This window comes from Orbicella franksi, chromosome 4 (genome assembly GCF_964199315.1).
Source record: "Orbicella franksi chromosome 4, jaOrbFran1.1, whole genome shotgun sequence".
Lineage (NCBI taxonomy): Eukaryota > Metazoa > Cnidaria > Anthozoa > Scleractinia > Merulinidae > Orbicella > Orbicella franksi.
The window spans coordinates 24,438,299-24,457,343 of record NC_138148.1 but is presented as its reverse complement, the minus strand read 5'-3'; the positions used below and the strand labels follow the sequence as shown (position 1 = coordinate 24,457,343).

The window sequence follows — 19,045 nt, the reverse complement described above, 5'->3', positions numbered from 1 at the left end:
GCTTTTTCGGACGGTTTTTTGCCCTCTTGCTTCCCACTGTGCCAGAACCCCCACTTTATATGTGTGTCAAAATATGCTTCTGTGAAATTCCTCCCAACCACCATGCGCCCAGTCCGAGAATAACTGAAGTTAATGAATACATAAAGTCGATGGATACAGCATTCCTCGAGGTAGACGCGAAAGACCCCGGTTTCTTCACACGAGACGGAATCCATTACAACAAACAAGGCCTTGGATGTGTGGCTGCTTCTATGAAGAAATGGGCAAGAGAAAATGGACACTCATTCGACGCCACTTCAGACCACTCAAAACAGCGCCGTTTTCAGGAAAAGCCATTCCTGTGGAACCAACAGAACCGCAGAAAAGGACGAAAGTCACAGTGGAGGAACGCAGGTCCAGCGCAACATTTAATCAACTTACTGCTGACAAGTCTTGGCAAACGTTAAGCAGCTGTAAGCCTTATCGTGACACTGAGACACTTTTGTGAGACATATTTAGTTTTATATTTCCCTGATAATCAGTAAGTACTATATTTCCTTATTAGTATTATCAAAGCTTACATTTATTTTTTCCGGGTTTTGTTGATTGTATAAATACATATATATAATTATTTTCTTTCTTTCAAATGAACTCTTCATGGTTAAATCAAAATAATGTTTTCAACATAATTTCATGGAATATTCAAGGACTCAAAACCAGGCTAAAACCAACCAATCAAACCATTTCAAATACAAAATTAAATATCAAATCAGTTAAATCTAATCTATCAAAATTCTATATTATTTGCTTACAAGAAACATGGGCAAAAGATGAGTCATTAATGTTTCAGGATTACATAGTCCACTGGACCGTACGGAGCACGAAAAGTAAACGAGGTCAAGGCGGAGTATCTGTCTTGATAAAGAATAAACATTCAGACCTTGTTTTTCATATAGAGTGCCTCTCCAAACATAATTTGGTGTCACCTACAATGACAGCTTTTTGGTATAAATTCAGACATTTATCTCGCGGCGGTTTATTTACCCCCACTTCAGTCTCAGCAAAAAGCAGGTGAGGACGTCCTAAGCGTTTTAGAACAAGAAATACACAAGTATTCCAAACAAGGTAAAATCATTTTGCTTGGTGATTTAAATGCTAGGACTGGAACTTTAAATGACTTTATTGAAAATGACGCATATAATCTCGATAAAAATTGCCCAAAACGAAACAACTGAGATTATACCATTAACAAACTAGGAGGCGACATATTACGATTATGTATAGGAAACAAATTGAGAATATTGAACGGTAGAGCTACAGGTGATCAAATGCTAAAATCAGTTGCAAAACTAAGCCTGGAGACATCATGTAAAATGCGAAAATGTACAAAGAAACACAAGCCATGGTACAATAATACTTGCAGACAACTAAAGAAAAAGCTGCAGAAACTGGCGAAGGAGATAAATCCCACGGCTCCTCGATCACTGCGACAAGCACTGCGACTTTACCCTCAAAAAGGAATACAACACGCTAGTAAAAAAGATGTACAAAACATATAAAAATCAACTTTTAAATGAAATAAACAATTTGAATTCCAACCAAAGTGGCAAATTCTGGAAACTAATAAACAAAATTCGTAAAAATGAGACGGTCAAAGAAAGTTGCGATATTCTGTCAGAAGATTGGATAAAACATTTTCAAAACCTTTTATATGACGAAGCTCAAGAAACGAACGCAAACGTCATGTTTCAAAACAATCCTGACCAAACAACAACTATGACCGATGAAATTTTAGACGCGCCTATCACTGCAAAAGAAATTCATGATCAAATATCTAAACTCAAAAATAAAAAGGCATCTGGTACGGACACCATCCTGAATCAAATGATCAAACATGGGCGGTATTATCTCATGCCTTCTCTAGAAAGAATATTCAACGACATCATTGAAAATGGCACCTTCCCAACTGAATGGAACATTGGTGTTATAAAACCAATTTAAAAACCAGAAAACCAGTTTATTCATTTTCCAGCAATTACTCAATAAATACAGCAAACATCACAAGAAACTTTATGTTGGTTTCATTGACTACGAGAAAGCCTTCGATAGCGTATGGCAATCCGGTATGATTCATAAATTACACAAATATGGAATTCAAGGAAAATTCTTGAATGTTATTAAGTCCATGTATTCGTTAATTAGGAGTTGTGTTAAAATTAATCAAAACATGCTTACTGAACTTTTTTCATGTAACAAAGGGATAAGACAAGGTGATGGCCTAAGTCCAGTTTTATTTTCGTTATTTATGAATGATCTACCGCAATATTTTAAATAGAACAAATCTCCACGTGTGATGTTAGGGTATCGCTCTATAAACTGCTTAATGTATGCAAATGATTTGTTGGTAATCAGTCCTTCTCCGGAAGGGCTGCAACAATCGCTCAATGTAATTCATCAACATGCTCAGCAATGGAAGCTCAAAGTCAACACTAAAAAGTCGAACATAATCATATTTAGTGGTAACAGGCAAAACAAAAACAATACAAATTTCAAATACAATAATGAAACTTTACAAATTGTTGATAAACAAACATATTTAGGTGTAGAAATGACTTCATCCGGTCGTTACACCTATGCAAGAGAAATTCTCAGCAAAAAAGCCACGAAAGTTCTCTTGATAATAAAAAGATCCTTTTCTAACTCAGATTCAGCAACTATTGCAATTAAGAACAAACTTTTCGATGCTCTTGTTAAACCCGTGTTACTTTATGCATGTGAAATTTGGGGACCAGAACTATTGTCATACAGAACTCATTTTGATAAAAGTACTATTAAACAAGTCCACATTAAGGTCTGTAAACAAACATTAAACATCCCATGGTATACAGAAAATATTGCCTGCAGGGCAGAGCTTGGGAGGTACCCTTTAAGCATTGATATAAAAGCCTCAATCTTTAGCTATTGGCAAAGATTGAAGCATTCTTGTAGCAACGTTTTGTTACGTGAAGCATTTCAATATGCAACAACTTCTACACCTTTCTTTGATGTTACAATTAATGAAGAGATCACTAGGGGGTATCAAGTAACAGAATCAACAGAACCAGTAACACGGCAACACATCAAGAACGGTCGATTAAAAATAAACAAAAATCTTAGAAATCAGTATTCACAAAACTGGCTTGAGACTAAGAACAGTTCATCAACAACTTCAAGGGAAAAATTTACGCACAAGGAAGTTAAAAAGAGTTATCAATTTGAAAATTACCTGAAAACGGTTACAAACTCAGCACACAGAATTAGCCTGACAAGGCTTAGGTTAGGATGTCACGCATTAAAATACAAACTGGAAAATACGAAAATAAAGGAGCATCAATCCCAGTAGAGGAAAGAACATGCTTAGTATGCAAAGAAAATTGCGTAGAACATGAACAGCATTTCTTGATGTATTGCCAGGGGTATGCTACCATAAGAGTTGAGCTCCATTCTCACATTTCAAACAAACATGCACTTTATGCAAATCTGAGCGATAACGAGAGAACTAAGTACTTACTTAGAGCTGACAATAGAGTTACATCAAAAATAATAGGTAAATATATCAACTTAATGTTTAAAAAAAGAAAAGAGATTCTCAGCTTACAAACGAAATGAACATTATAATTTTTATTTAATTTTATTTGAATTATAAAAGAATCAAGTGAATGTTATTTCTTATTGTACTAGTTAATGTTAAACCTTTATTGTAAACAGACCAATACCTCCCATTGGAGAGTAAGGTGCAATAAAGATATACTACTACTACTACTCACTCACTCACTCACTCACTCTCTCACCCATTGACCTGTAACATACTCGACGCGCTGACTAAGAGGTATTTTCTTGTAAAAAATAACTCAACAAAACACTAGTAAGGCAGGCGAAACTTAAATGAAAAATTTCTACTTATTATTGAAATCTTCTAGTTGTTTGTTTTTGGAGCAATTTGCTTGAGTGAGTCAATCTTCCTTAACCTTTTTGCTGTGATGTTTATACGAACACTGGATTGGAGAATAACAATTAAGAGAGGGAAAATCATCAACAAATGTACACAATGTTTGCTAAAAGAAGCCCCACATTGCATGTCAGGGAATTACTTTTCAAAATCTTCCCAGTGGGAGGGGGCGACCCCCTCCCATACTCACCCCGAACGATGCACAATGTGCGTCTTAATTTGTCCAGCCACTTCATGCCATGTTTTTCACACAAACCTTATCTGCCTACATTTTGGATGGAATCCCCTACTCAAAAAACAACTGACAGCCTTGCGGTACTCAGTTGTTATGTTGTCATGTTTTTAAATAGGCTTAGTCATTACAGCAGCAAAACCTTTTGACGCTAGATGTCCAAGTTCACTTGACATGTGTAAACAGTGCCGTGTTCAGAGAGTTAAAACCCACATGGGACAAGGCACAACATGCTGTACAAAACAGGGCTAAATTGAGAGATAGTGGTTGTGTTATGTCCCATTAGGACTAAGAGCTAAACAGATAATTATTATTAGAGGATAAAGTAAGTAAGTAAACAGTATTCTGCTATACATTTCCCACTTAAAAATTGTAACCACTTGTTATGTCTACTGTCTCACTTGTAGCAATTCAACTCCCAGGTTCTGACATTTGAAAAAAGCATTCCAACAGAAAGGAATAAAACTAAGCATAAGACCCCAGTATGCATTGCGGACCTATTTTTTTAACATAGTTGTGTAAACGATAAAAGCTCTCTCAATAAGCAGTTTGTGTTCTTAGAGCAAAATAATGTTGAGCCAAAAACTATTGTTTAAATAAAAATATTGAAATGTTTACCTTCTGTCTCCAGCATTCCAATTTTGCAAAGAAATCGTTCCTAAAAGGAATTGATTTTGAGTTTCTTTATACCATGCCGAAGCCCAGTGAGAAGAACATTCTTCACTGAATATCTGAACATATAATAATAAAAAGTAGCACTAAAAGATGGAGAAGCGGAGAACATGAATTGTGCATGCCATTATGTATATTGACAATTTAATGAATTCTCTTGAGCCAAAAGCATTTCTTTAGGGCTCAAGAGAAGTAATTAAGGTGTCTATTATTTGCGTTGTTTGCCCTTGTTGGCCTGTGAAAGTCATGTTAATCCAGCATCATCTGATTGAAAGAAATAACAGCAGCTCAGGATTCCAATGTCATATATTACTCCCATTCACTACTAAAATCAGTTGTAATGTTGCCAGCAATTGCTTGTCCTGGTAGTGTAGTGGTGATCATACCTGACTAGTTTTCAGGGAAAGTGGGTTCAAATCCTGCTCAAGGCATAATCTATCTTTCAAGTTTAAAATTTCTGTACAGTTTTGGAGAAAAATTGCTTGTTTGCATGTATGCTGTGAACAAATATGGCCACCATTCCACATTTAAATTTATCTGCTGACAATGGAGATGACCATCAACTACCTACATGTACATGTAATAACAGGTTGTGTACATCACTGTAGCAGGAATATAGGAATATATTATTATAGGAACCTTTTCTGTGATGGAAGCTCTAAAATACACAGATATAGAGGCCAAATAGAGCAGTGAATGGACTTGAACAGAGGAGCTTCATCAGCACTAATGATCAAACTTAAATGACAACATGTTCTATCTTCACTTTCACCATGTACTTCCTTGTAAAAGTTCTTGTATAAGGTTCCATCTGTGATGTCTTTATAAGAGCTTGCTTCTTCAGTGCATTCCACTCTTGCTTTCTACAAGCTCCAAAAATTTCTGACAAGTTCTCTGAAAAGCAATTACATTTGGACTGAAGAATAACATTACTACCAGAAGAAAATGTTACTCCATTTTCTCTTTTATCTATAGCTTCTTTTCACAGAATAATACCTTGACACCATAGGAACAATCCATGATAAAAAATCATCATATTGACTACTTCCACATCTCCCACAAGACACTTTGTTTGCCCACCCCCTGCCCCATCCCTTAAATTTTGCATGACCATTGTCTTCAATTCCTTTTGGGATTTACAATCATCCCAAGAGAAACTGAAAACAATGCTTACGAAAAATATTTAGTGAGCAAACAACGCACGTCATGGGAAATGTGGAAGTGACAAATTTTGCAACATCAAGATCAGATTTCCATTGCATTACTTCTCCTCATCCTTCCACCTTCTCTACTTGGCCTTTCCAAAGAAAATGAACAACAAGAATTTTTTGACAGAAATACAACTAAACCAAAATTGGGAAGGTTGCCCTGCAAATGGCTATGGACATTGTTCAGAGCTGATAGTCCATGCGTCTACAACAGTTAAGTGAAAATCTCATTAGTCAATCCTTTGATGATTCAATCGATAAACCAATTAACTGATACAAATTTATGACTGGAGCTTGTTAAAGTAATTAGGGTGCAAGAGTAATTTCTGTCAAGACAAAAGCAGTACAAGTAAAAATTTTTGTATCATTTCATAAGACACTTTGTGACCTATACATGAATGTGTAATGTGACATATGAGGAGTTGTGAAGCGACATTGAAAGCTCAAGTGGTAAATGCTGATAAGGAGATGCTTCTGTGTGGTATAAATGGGTCTACAACTGGTGCCTATTTGGTTGGGACACTTCATGATGCCGACATGACGTGTGTGGGGTATACCTACTATGTTATGCAATGCTTTTGAGTATCTCTTGCCACAACTTTTGCAGAGCTAGAATGCAGCAAAATCTGTTCAAACGGAAATGCTTACTATGCAGGCTAAGTGGTATACTTTAGGATATCCCACAAGTCACTTGTATTTTCTTTCTATACACACAAGCCTTCAGCCACAAGTAAGCAAAGAAATTACAAGTGACAAGTGGAATATTCCACGGTATATCACGAGAAAGCTTCGCATAACTATTTTATACCATGTCATAATAGCTTTATACAATCAATTCAGTGCACAATGTGAAGGTTCGGGGAAACACCGACGAATATACAACGGCTTTCCTGCAATCTGATTGGCTGTATTTCTATAGCATGGTATAAACTTTGGTATGGCTCACACCCATCGCTTGCATGCTTTGCTTGCTTGCACAGTGTCTACTCTCTCAAACAGCCACCGATTATCTTTTACAGTGCAATGAACTCAGCTGGGCCTGCCAACACTTTGAATTATAGAGATAATTCTCTTTTTGGATTGGCTTATGAACTATCAAAGCCAGACTCCTTTGTGGATTTGTGGAGTAATGTTTGGGTTGGCCCCAGTTGAGTTTGTTGCACTGAAACTGACCTTTTCATATCAGTTTTTTGTTGTACTGAAAAATCGGGTGTTCTCTTCTAAGAATACAAAATAGAGGGGTTCTGCTGTACATTAAATCATGATCGAGCCTCACATTCAAACTGTGTTGTCACAACTTAAACTTCAACTCATGCCCACCGCGACCCTTGTAATTCACAAAAAGGAAAGGCAAGAGCCGTTGACAGGTTAAAAATTCGTAGTCACAGCAATTGATTACTTTATGGTAATGTCAAGTTCTATCTACCGCGTAAATAATGATTAAAATGCTACCTTCAATAACCATTTTCAGCTGTGGTTCCAGGGGTAATTCGATGAAGTATGATTCGTCTTTAGTTGGCCTTCCCACAGGATGTCCATCGTCACACTCCCTGGCCTCTCCTTCGATTTTTTTTGTGCAAATCGAACAAACCCGCACTTTCACAATGTTGGCTAGTGATGGCATAGTCTTTTTTAACAGTTCTTTGTAAGTTTGGGGTAAAGCAATTTCAACCCCTTCAGGACAATGTAACTTTAGTAAAGTGAGTAGATCATTCTCATCTTTATTGTTCATATAACAAGAATTTTAGGCAATAAACCTTGCAAATAGAATTCTACATGTGCTATATTTCCACATGTGAAAAAAGTGATACGTCCAATCAGCTTCGCGTAGAGCATTCTTCCCATGTGAAAGTAATTTTTATAACCAATCACTGTTCAGAGTAGAATCACTTAGCCAATCAGAGTTAAGCACTCAACTGGCTTCCAAGAAGAGCGGTCTTGAAATCAGTGCCTGCTAAAAGTTTCTGTTTCAAGAACATGGCTTCGGCTTCCCATTTTAGTTCACTTTCAGAAAAACAGCAGTGGAATATATCCAACATCTTGAGTGCTAGAACTTCAGTTTGAGAATCACTGGCCATTTGAGAAACCGAGGAAGTTAATTTAACATCAGAAAGCCAACAACATTCAAGGAGGAACAGTGTGAGTCAGAGTCCGAATTTGTCTTTGCACAGCGCAAAGTGCCGCCATTACATGATTAAACCTGAGATTGGTTAGGGACAAGCAGAACGATTTCACTCTATGTATTTATGAATTCTCCGGTATTATATTTAAGCTTGTGTAGGCTCTTTGTCCGCTTGTTGCTGGACTGGAAAGCAGATTTGTTTTTTATTACGCTCGGTCATTTAGATCAGTTTTGAATTTGTTCTTGTTCTGCATGTAAACTTATGGTATCGGGAAAACCAAAACTGATTTAACAAATATGTTTAATTCTCGTTGCATAAAATAAACAAATTACAACATAGAAAGTGGTTTGTACAGATTTTTATTCACTCATTGAAAACTTTGGAAAACCCACTCATTCGCTGCGCTCACTCATTTGTTTTGTAAAGTCTTGCAACTCGTGAATGAAAATCCGTACGTTGCACTTTCTATGAAGTAATCTATATTTACGGGGAGCTTGTACTTGCGACTAAACTGCGTAATGAGAATACAACTTGTACCTACAGATAAATTAGATCCTTCATAAATGCTCTTCATAAATATGTTTGCACGATCACTTCCATCGTCCGAAAGGAAAGAGTCACTGTCACTTTCATCTGAACTGCTATCATTTCCACTCGAATCGTCACACAAATCGAGTTCTTCAACGTTGGAACTGCTAGAGTTGGACTCCGAATCTGTGAGTTTGATCTTCTGCTTCTTCATTCATAACTGCAGCATTGATCACTGTATGATCAGTACAATCACTATCAACCGAAAAAGTGGACAACTGCTTGTTTTCTGTATCTTGGGACAAAGGAGATCGCCAATCGTTGGTCGCTTCGTTTTTATACGGTAGATATGGACGTGGAAGATCTGCTAAACCACTTTCACTTTCATTTGAAGATGCAAACCCATCTTCCACTGCTGAAACTATTTTGCTACAAGCTGAAATAGTTTTGTTTGAATCAAAGAGCCTGTCATCATCCAAGGTATCCTCTTCGTAGTGATGTTTACATGAAGGAAGACTCACTTGTCATGTTGGTCTTTGCCTTAGTTTTGGCCGTCTCGGTTTTCTCTGACACTCATCAGCATCGCTAGTGTCACTACTGTTCGACATCTGTCGCTTGATTCCATTACTAAGAAAATTACTACAAGATTCTGTTTGTTTTACTGATCCACCGATGTTGCTGTCCGAATCCATCGAATCCATCTTCACGTGTTTTGACATTTCGAGGTTCCTTAGAGGGGGTGTTGAGGGGGAATGCCAAATACCCATGCAAAGTGGGAAATTTCTGGTCACTCCATTTGATGATACTACTTTGATTGACAGCCATAAGAAAGGTGGGAAATTTCACGCCTCCTTATTGGCTGATACACAGTGTACCCCAGCCTTGCAGCTTGAGAGTTTTCTTGTTTTTTTTCCGACGCTGGGCACTTTTTCTTCGCCAGTTGTCTGTTTGTCTTCGTTTGTCGATCGAGTGAATAACTTAATCGAAAAGAAAATGACATGTAGGACTTTACTCAAGAAGACACAGAAAGGTAAGAAGATTCCCTGTACACCTTAATTATTAATTTTTGATCAAAGAGCACCAATCAAATTTGAAACAAAGAAGCAGCTAGCAATAAACTTAAGACTTATCTTGTGTTGCATAATTCTGAGGTTTAAAATGCTAAAAAAATTCCCTCTAATTTTCATTCATGGTAGACCAATTTAATGACACAATGGTGTGCTTTTGTTCATTTCTCAAACACCATGACAGGTAGGTTACGCTTACGACTTTATTTTCTTGAGTGCTTATCCTTCAACCACACTGCTACTTGTTTAATGCACCTATCAATGTTAAGCCGCTTGGGGGGGGGAGGCCGGGCAAAGGCGGGGGATTTGAACTCTGATCATCTTTTCAGTTCAAATGCCCGACCCCAAGGAAATTAACCTTGGTCAAAAAAGTGCAAATTCCCCATCCCAGGGATATTAGTGTTATTCAAAGGAATGCAAATTCTCCACCTCTATCTAGAAAAAGGCATAGGTCTGTCAAAGAAAACAATTAAACATCAAAAAGTTGTAAATAAAAGGTTACAAAGTAACAACTTCAAAATGCAACATCTGTTCAATATAAAGATGTCACCTACTTTTTATTAAAATTGTTACGACTCCCTAAACATACATGACTAAACAAGACAGAAAACATGGAAATTCTTATCATGACTGTCTTACACCATTGTGACATTTTAAACAGAAACAATGGAAATAAAATGTTGACCTCTATCTGTAGTAGAGAAATATGAAAAAAGCCCCATAAGAGGACTCGAGATCTTTGATGTATTCACTAATTCACAATAATACACTGCACATGGTAGGCTCATAAAGATGAAGTTCAATAATTCAATTTTCTTTTAGTACTCAAATCACAACATGCTTAGAAACAACATGCATTGCAAATTGAATGTATGAAGGAGAATACAGAACACTATCCTGTCAAATGTTTCATAATTTCAATTCATTTGAGCTTAATTAAGAACAGTCTTACTTTATGTAGGATTCAGAAATTTGTTTCCATACACAACTTTCAAAATACAAATCAATGATGTTTAGCAATGGAGTTAACCTTTAACTAAGGAAAAACCAAGATCTGTAACAAAGGCCATGTTTACAGAATATCTCCAACAATGTTCAGTTCAACACCAAACTTCTTAGCATCTCATGCACAGCCAGCGATCTGAAACATTGTTTTCTTCCAATTATGTTCAGTTTGTTTCAAGTCATTCTCGGTCATCCAAGATGGCATCGGCAGTGCTCAGTCTACTAACAGTTGAAGTCAAGAGTTCCGACTTCCGGGACTTGGCAAACGATCAAAAGTCCCAACCATGGGCAGACTTGTTATGTCAGAACCCCCGCCTATGCCCCGCCTCCCCCCCAGCAGCTTCACATTGATAGGTGCATAATAGAAAACAAAGGCCAGGATTGAGACTATTTCCTGTTTTCTTTTGACAACAACACATATTCATTGGTTGAAAGAAAATTGATCTCCTGCCAAGACGATGAATTAAAACTTGGTGCCAAGCTAAAGGTAAAGACTGGCGCCAAGGTTTGGGGCCATTTGGCGAATATGGGTGAGTACCCTGATCTACTCAAATTCTCTTTTAGCTTGTAAGGTTAGCCAATAACCAATATTTAGCTTTTGTGTTTATTAATTATTTGTGAAGTGAATAGTTAGATATTGAGGACCTACCCTATGCCAGATGCTAGCCGGGCAAGCAAAATAAACCTCAGCCCGAAAATTATTCTCAGCGGTTACTTGAGCACAGAGAGAAAAAACGTTGCGGCAATGGTGAAGGATTGGATTATAACGATTATAAGGTTCTTTACTTCATGAAAGCACTACAGGCACAACATACACAGAATCTCATGAGTCCTACTATGATAGTTCCAGGCAATGCAATAGGTCCAGTCTAAAACATCCTTGAATAAGTACCGTGCACTCAAAAATCACTGGCCAACCCTGTTATTGTTTTAAGTGGACCAAATGGCCCCAACACACTCGGGTTTCAAATAAACAGCAAAGCAGGTGAACTGCACGTACAACCAGCTCAAGGATTCAATAACTCACCTTTTCCACAGCTAGAACAAAAATTGGTATTTTCAGAGGCTTGAAAACCACAAAAAGAACAAAACATGGCTAACAAATTATCGTGGAACAGATCAAGCACGAGCTCATGACGTGAGCATGTTACCGCTGACCAGAAGAGTTGAAAATTTGAATTTGGTGTGGACAGAGCTGAAAAACGACTGTGCTTGCTCATTCGCACGTGCCGAGAAACTGGGAAAGACAACATAAAACCATAGGAACATATACATAAAAATGGCGGCATTTTTGAAAAAGTTTAAGAGCACTGAGAGTTTTCGCTTGGGCTAAGGAGTAGGTAAAAAGGTTAAGCTTGGAACTTTCTTCAGAGACTGGTCAATATTGTAAAAAAATCTCCTGAACACCACACTTCCATCCTTAAACACTCATCAAAATTTTGCTGCAAAGTTGGAGTTCATGTCGCAAAAATGCGGTTCGTGTTTCAGATTATGTTAACGAGTTTCATGTTCAGAGAAACTTCCGGTGAGCGCACATGTTGGTACCACAGAAAAACCAGCAAAGACGAGGAATGCAAAGGAAAAATGTTGAGGTTCAATGCTGCAGTACCAAGGCATGTCGTTGGCACCACGAACAGCTGAGCATGTATTCGACACTGGACCAGAACAAACTGCAAAGCAAATGGTTTTTGTGCATGTCCACTTCCTGTGCACTCAACTGATATTTCAGCCAACATACCAGTGAGGTTTTATGAAATGTTTGACTGCATCAGATGTACTACGAGTGGTTACCGTGCTGGTGTGTGATGGCGTTCTAGTTGAAGAAAAAAATACAGACCAACTGTTTAAAGATGAACAAGATTACAGCCCTCCTGGAAAGGTACAGTTACCGGGAGGCTACAATAAGAACGCACTTTAAAATGAGTAGCACACATTTCCGAGTTTCTTGTGACATGCAAACGTAAAACTGGTACAAATGAGTTCCTTTTGATGATTTCAGAGAAAAAGTACTGATGTCACATTCCATCACACCTCACCCATGCCAAAACAGGTACTTCTCATCATTCTGGATCATGTTTGATGCCAGCCATATAAAATCCATTTCGAAATAACAAACCTCTTGTTGCATTCCTCCTAGAAGTCACCAGAGGAAATGGATTTGTCACTCAGAAAGGAGCCAAAAAAGTGTTGCACCTTGTAAACACAGCTTAATGTGGCAACACAACAGCTTGCAGAGATAAAAGGTGTTTTTAATGTTTCGCAGCTGCATAGCATCATAACAAAAACTCTATAATTCGCACAAAAATATTTTAATTTTTGTCATGGTTGATTTTTCTATTACAGAATCAACAATTGAAAAGAAGTTTAAGTGAAGTGAGCTACCTGTAAGAAAATCGTTTTTTGGTCATTGTTCATGGGGGTTGTAACAATGGAAGCAAAGTACATTTACCCACATGACAGGTCACAAAAAACATCTGCATTGCAAAAAGGCAGAGGCTTATATGCAGCTAGTTGTGGCATGTCCTTGCAAGGCCTATCTGCTGGTCAGATTTTAGGATACAGCAACACACCTAGAAACATGCAGCAGTTAAAAGCAGACCTCAGTAAAGATCATGTCAACTACATATCACAACAATATCCTCTTCTTCAACTGACATAAATGCGTCATTCTTGTCAACAATTCCAATAGACTCAAGTTCCCAGAACTGCTTTAGGCTAGCTGTGACTGGGTCTATGCGTACCATTGACAGCATTGACGTAGAGCTTTTGGTGTGGACTCAACTGCTGTAGGAGAATTTAAAGTTTCTCCTTTCACACAGTTACCAGTTACAAATGATAAATAGAGGTCTGCTCCTATCAAGACATTCATGTCCACTGAACTGTAGGGATACAGGTCTGCAAGCATGAGGTTCCTCAAATGAGGATATTTCTCCAGGTTGAGCTCTACTGGGTCGAGCGGCATACAAATCTTGTCTATGGTAAGGGCTTCCATCTCTACTGGTTTGAAATCAGTTCCTTGGACAGAGGTGAGGAAGAAGCTTGCTCTCTTCATTCTCTTTGTCTGACTTTATTCTCCTCCCAACATAGACACACTAAGGACTTCAGAGGGTCCTTGTAAAGCCAGCGATTCTGCCACCTTCTTTGTGATGTAAGATCTTTTACTTCCCGAGTCAAGAAGTACTCGAACAGGCACTCTGTGGTCTCCACCTCCAATCAACGTAGCCTTCGCAGTCTGCAACAGTGTATGTTGAACTTCTGCATTCTCAGATGCAACAAATCTGCTGATGGTAGTAGGTACCTGGATTTCTGGACCCCTGCCATTTTCACCATGAAGCATAATATGATGACATTGACCACACCCTTCAGCACCACACCGGTGTCAGATCTCCAAACATCGTCAGTTACACGGACTAATAAGTGGAGATAAGTAATGCCCTTGGCACTGAATGCGTTATTTAGAGGCATGAAAGGAATGAGCCGAGTACGTGAATCTCAAGCGAAAAAAATAAGCTTTGCTGTCGCTGCTCATATATCACCAGCCTTTGCTAACTAAAATGGCACAGCCTGTGTTTCTGTGTTTTAGTCATTTCAGTCACTTATGACGCTCAATTTTACTGTTATGATTATGTTTTAGAAGTAGCACTAATCCACCCCCACCCCACTCCCAGGAAAAGTAATTTCAAAAGTCGATCGTGATGGCTAATACTCCTGAAAGCAGAATGCAATCTGCATTTGTATTGAGAGGCACTGGCCTGCGAGCAGGCATACATTGGAGAAGAAAAAGTAGGAACAGAAAAAGGGAATTAGAAGTGCCACCCAAGCCTGTTTGCCTTAAAAGAATCTGCCTGGACATACTTAAAAAAACCATATTACCATTAAAACAGATTAACTCTGTGCTGCTGTAACTGAGGATCATGTATCAAATGTTTGTTTAATTTTTCACACAAAATTTCATGCTGCTCTTGACAGACTTCGCAATAACTTTATAAGGAAGTGAACATGTTTGATTTGCATTAACAAGCGCAACTTAAAACCATTAAGAGCACAACTTCAGCAAGTAAATAATAAATGTCTGACACTTTTTGACGCCTTCAACGACACCGGCAAATATTGAACCTCCTTAAGATATGTGATTGTAAAGTTTTACAGTAATCAAATGAGAAGGAATGTCTTCAAATATGGCCAGGATAGGAAATTGAACGGTAAATTTGGAAAGAAAATCTTAAGCCTATATAACAGAAATTTCAGATTAGAAAAATAAAAGAATGAAACAAATGTAACTAAGCCTTTATTTTCATAGAGTGAGTTTGTCACTTTTGCTAAGCGACACGAAGCATTACTGACAGCAGGTAGCTTGTGGCTCAAATAAATAATATGCAGAATTTAAAACATTATTATCTTCGGTGGTCCAGCTTTTCCTGCAGATGAATGGTTTCTTATTTTTCAGTATTTATCTTTGCGCACATTTAGATGTGTGCCAAATGTTACTAAACACAAAACTATGAATCACGTTGACATCAAAGAGATCAATCCAGTGTTAAAATTATGTCAGGGTATCATACATCTATGAACGATATCTTAGAAGCTAACAATTATGTCAAAATGTTGCTTTTTCAATTTTCTTTGTAAATCAAAATGTCTTTAAAGAGATTTTAAATCCCATAATTCAACTAAATAGCGTGATGTTCAATATTTACGTGTGTAATGTGAAACCTGGGAAAAGTAACATAATGACATATCAGGTGACCTTCTGACCTCAGAGGTCAGTCGAGTTGTTAATTCAATGTACAGGGACTGATTTATTTACTCATGAGTTGACATGAGGCATATGGATATGAGAAACTAATTTGCTACGGTTTGAAACATATATTCTATCATATTTTTAAACGACTCTCGACTGAGCAAGATGATGAAAACAGCCAGGACTGAGTGTGCCACTCAGTGTCTCATCTCAAATATAAACATTGTCAACCTTGTCAAATTTTATGGCCGTTTACGCTTGCTGTTTTACTGGAAATATTTTAAAGAACAGCTCACAAGGACACTGGGAAGTTAAAATCTTTTCTATAGCAGCAGAAGGAACGAAATCAGTAACATTAAAAGAGAAAAGGGATTCAGTGAACAAACAGTTAGGAGGTTCTCTTTAAATAACAATATTGTTCATATTCGTATCACCACTGATGAACTCAAAGGACCTGTTCAAGCTGCATTTAAACAGGTGAGCTCAGGTACTATAAATTCTGTCGTTATTTATACAGATCATTTGCAATATTTTCATAATTATACTCAAAAAGATTTTGATTCACAATTATTTCCGTATATTTATTGTCATTGTTACAGGCTGGACCAACTTGGGGTCGTAAAATGACAAAAGGATTCTTGAAAATCAAGGGAATTGATGCTGGAAATAGACATGTTGGGAAAGCTTTGTCTGTAGTCTCTCCACTGTATTATGCAGCAAGATGTGCTAATGTCCAACATAATATAAATCCACTACCTTACAAGGCAGATTACTTTGGACACAAACTGCACATTGATCGAAACGAAAAACTTGTTATGTATGGACTAACTCGTGTGCGCTTCAGATGAGTACAGTGGAAAACTGGTATCATTTGTATCCATGAAAACAACTCTGTAATCTATGATCATATATACAGGTGAGCATATATAAAGTCCATCATTGTCATGTTGGATGGAATAAAACAAGTAAAATTCATTCTACATTTTTCTTGCTCATTAACAGACCTGCAGTTTTAGAGTACGGCATGTGGGACCAGATAAGAGTTGATCATGGACATGAATTCTACCTACTACTTTGTGTCCAAGAGAAAATGGCTAATTACAGAAGTAACACAGGAAGAGCACCATTTATTCAAACAATGTCAAACGAGGTAAGCCTGCATGTGACCATGGAGACAAGAGGAAAGCGAAATTAAAGTTATTGGCTATAAAATCATGTTCCCAGAGCAACTTGTCTCTGATGCACCTGACAAGGTTCTGATAAAGGGAATGTAAATGGTATTCCACCACTTCTGCAGTTTTATTGCTTAAGTTAACTTGAATTCCCTTGCTCTCTTATAACAGAATCATCCAGCTGAAAGGAAATGGGTGGAGTTCAATGCTTGTGTGAATTATCCCATTAAATGACTTTAAGAGCGTAAATCCGAAAATATCAAGAATCAGCCGCAGAAGTGAAATAACAAATTTTTTCTTATTTGGCCAAAAGAACCCTTTTGGCGAACTACTTTTGGAAATGACATCAAAAGGTTCGATTTCCTTTTCCTTTCTCCAAAATTTGCAAAACTTGAAAATTCGGCCACAGGGCCCTCGCGGCAGCCATGAGGCTTGAAATTTGGTTCATGTTTGACATGCATGTATAGACATATCAAACATTGTCTTAACATGTCCTTCACACAGCATGTGGAGCATCTCTTAAACTTTACTGGGGACTAAATTTTGTTTAAAAATGTTTCCTTTTACAAAATAGGTACCCTTCAGAAGCTGAACCATTTATGGACCTTAAGTGATAAGGCTATTATTAGCCAACTTTGAACTTGTCAAATGCTGTCTGTAATATTACAGTCAAGTAAAAAAATATAACCATATCAAAGCAGGTTCTTTACCCTACTCCCCTAGAAAAAATTACAGGTGGCCCATAAAAACTGTTCCATTGAGAGAATTTTCGGTGTGGTCACTTTGACATATATCTCACTTAATTATTCAATTGTTAATTATTGTGCAATTGTTATTATTTCCGATTGTTTTTTTTTATTTTGTTCATTGTGTGTTTCCAGAAAATATCCATATCCCCCCCACGGATGGTTGTTCAGTTTTAACCCCCCCCCTGGAATTTCCATTCCAGAGGGTCTGTGGTGGACCCCCACCCCCCAGGATTTTCCAGTTTTTTTTTGTCACTTTTTTTAAGCCTTAACAAGTTTTAAGCATTGTACGCTCAAATAAATCAGGCATCACTTTCTTAGTTTACACGCAATGCTTTAATAACTACAGTACACATTCTTTTTGTCTTACAACAGTACAGTATTTCGTAACATGATGCATATTCCACTCACATGACAAACGATGTATTGACGAGCTTAGAAATAGTTGTTGTATTTCGGCTGATTGTGCAGTTGTAAACCAAAACGTAAGACTTCAAAAATTGTTGATATTTGACAACTGACATGAACAAATCTTCAAATAACAATCTGACAGCTGAACATCGATCTGTAAGCTAATTTGTGTCTACTCACCTACGATCAGCTAACATAATATCGACTTTAACATGTAGAAATAACCTCCAAGCGCACGCAACAATGTTAAATCCTAGTAAATAAGTCATGTAATTACGTTTTTTCCACTCCACAGGTACTCAAACAGAAGGTATTCGACCGAACGAAAAGACAATTTGGAATCGCCCTACAATGCATTGCGAACCCCTCCTTATGTCATGTACAAATACACAATGTTTACCACTTCGCTTTGATACTGCAGAAGACCCCATTTATAAGCACTAGTAACGTTTAAGCATATAAAGCGGTGACTCTGAGTACGCATCCGACATTATATGACAAAGAAAACAGTAACTCAAAAAGTCCTTCATCAACTTAAGTTGTTTTATGTAGATTGCAAAACAGTCGTGTTCCTCTTAAAATCAATGGCACGAAACATCTAGAGTACGACCTTCGCCGTTCAAATACCGACGCGTGCGTTTGCAACAAAACCCAACTGTTTTGCAGTCTTCGTTGTACAAGATTGAACATGCTATAATTTTTTTCAAAGAAATAACCCTTCATTTGAATAACCGTTGGCTATCATACTTCACAAGAAAATATACACGTTAATAATTAAGCAGCCATGCTTTACAAAAGATATCGTCGGTAGCATTATAAAAATCTACAAATAATATCCCAGTTAACAGCAACAAAAGGCATGGCGTTCCTCCTAAAAATCTTGTAAAAAAAGCGACTTCTGAACGTTATCTTGTAGAGTACAGACCGTTGTATACAAAAAGAAATTCAACTATATTGATATAGTTGAATTTCTGTTAGTTTGTTCAAATCAACATCACTTCATGCTTAATCTCTCTATTATCTCAAGCTGGACGAATGACCCCATCAACAAGGGCTCCAGTAGCATCCAGGCCATAAACCGCACGATCCTTAAAGTACCATATGTACACAACATCGTTCTCCTCATCAAAACGTTGAACTTCTCCCCTGTACCAGCCTGGTTTCCAATTTGTA

General features: G+C 37.5%; 1 protein-coding gene across 1 annotated transcript in view; it reads left to right on the top strand.

Annotated features, from left to right (window-relative positions):
• LOC145484510 (uncharacterized) overlaps positions 1-19,045 on the top strand; it is a 113,187-nt gene that overhangs the window by 42,129 nt on the left and 52,013 nt on the right. The gene's annotated exons all lie outside the window — the stretch shown is intronic.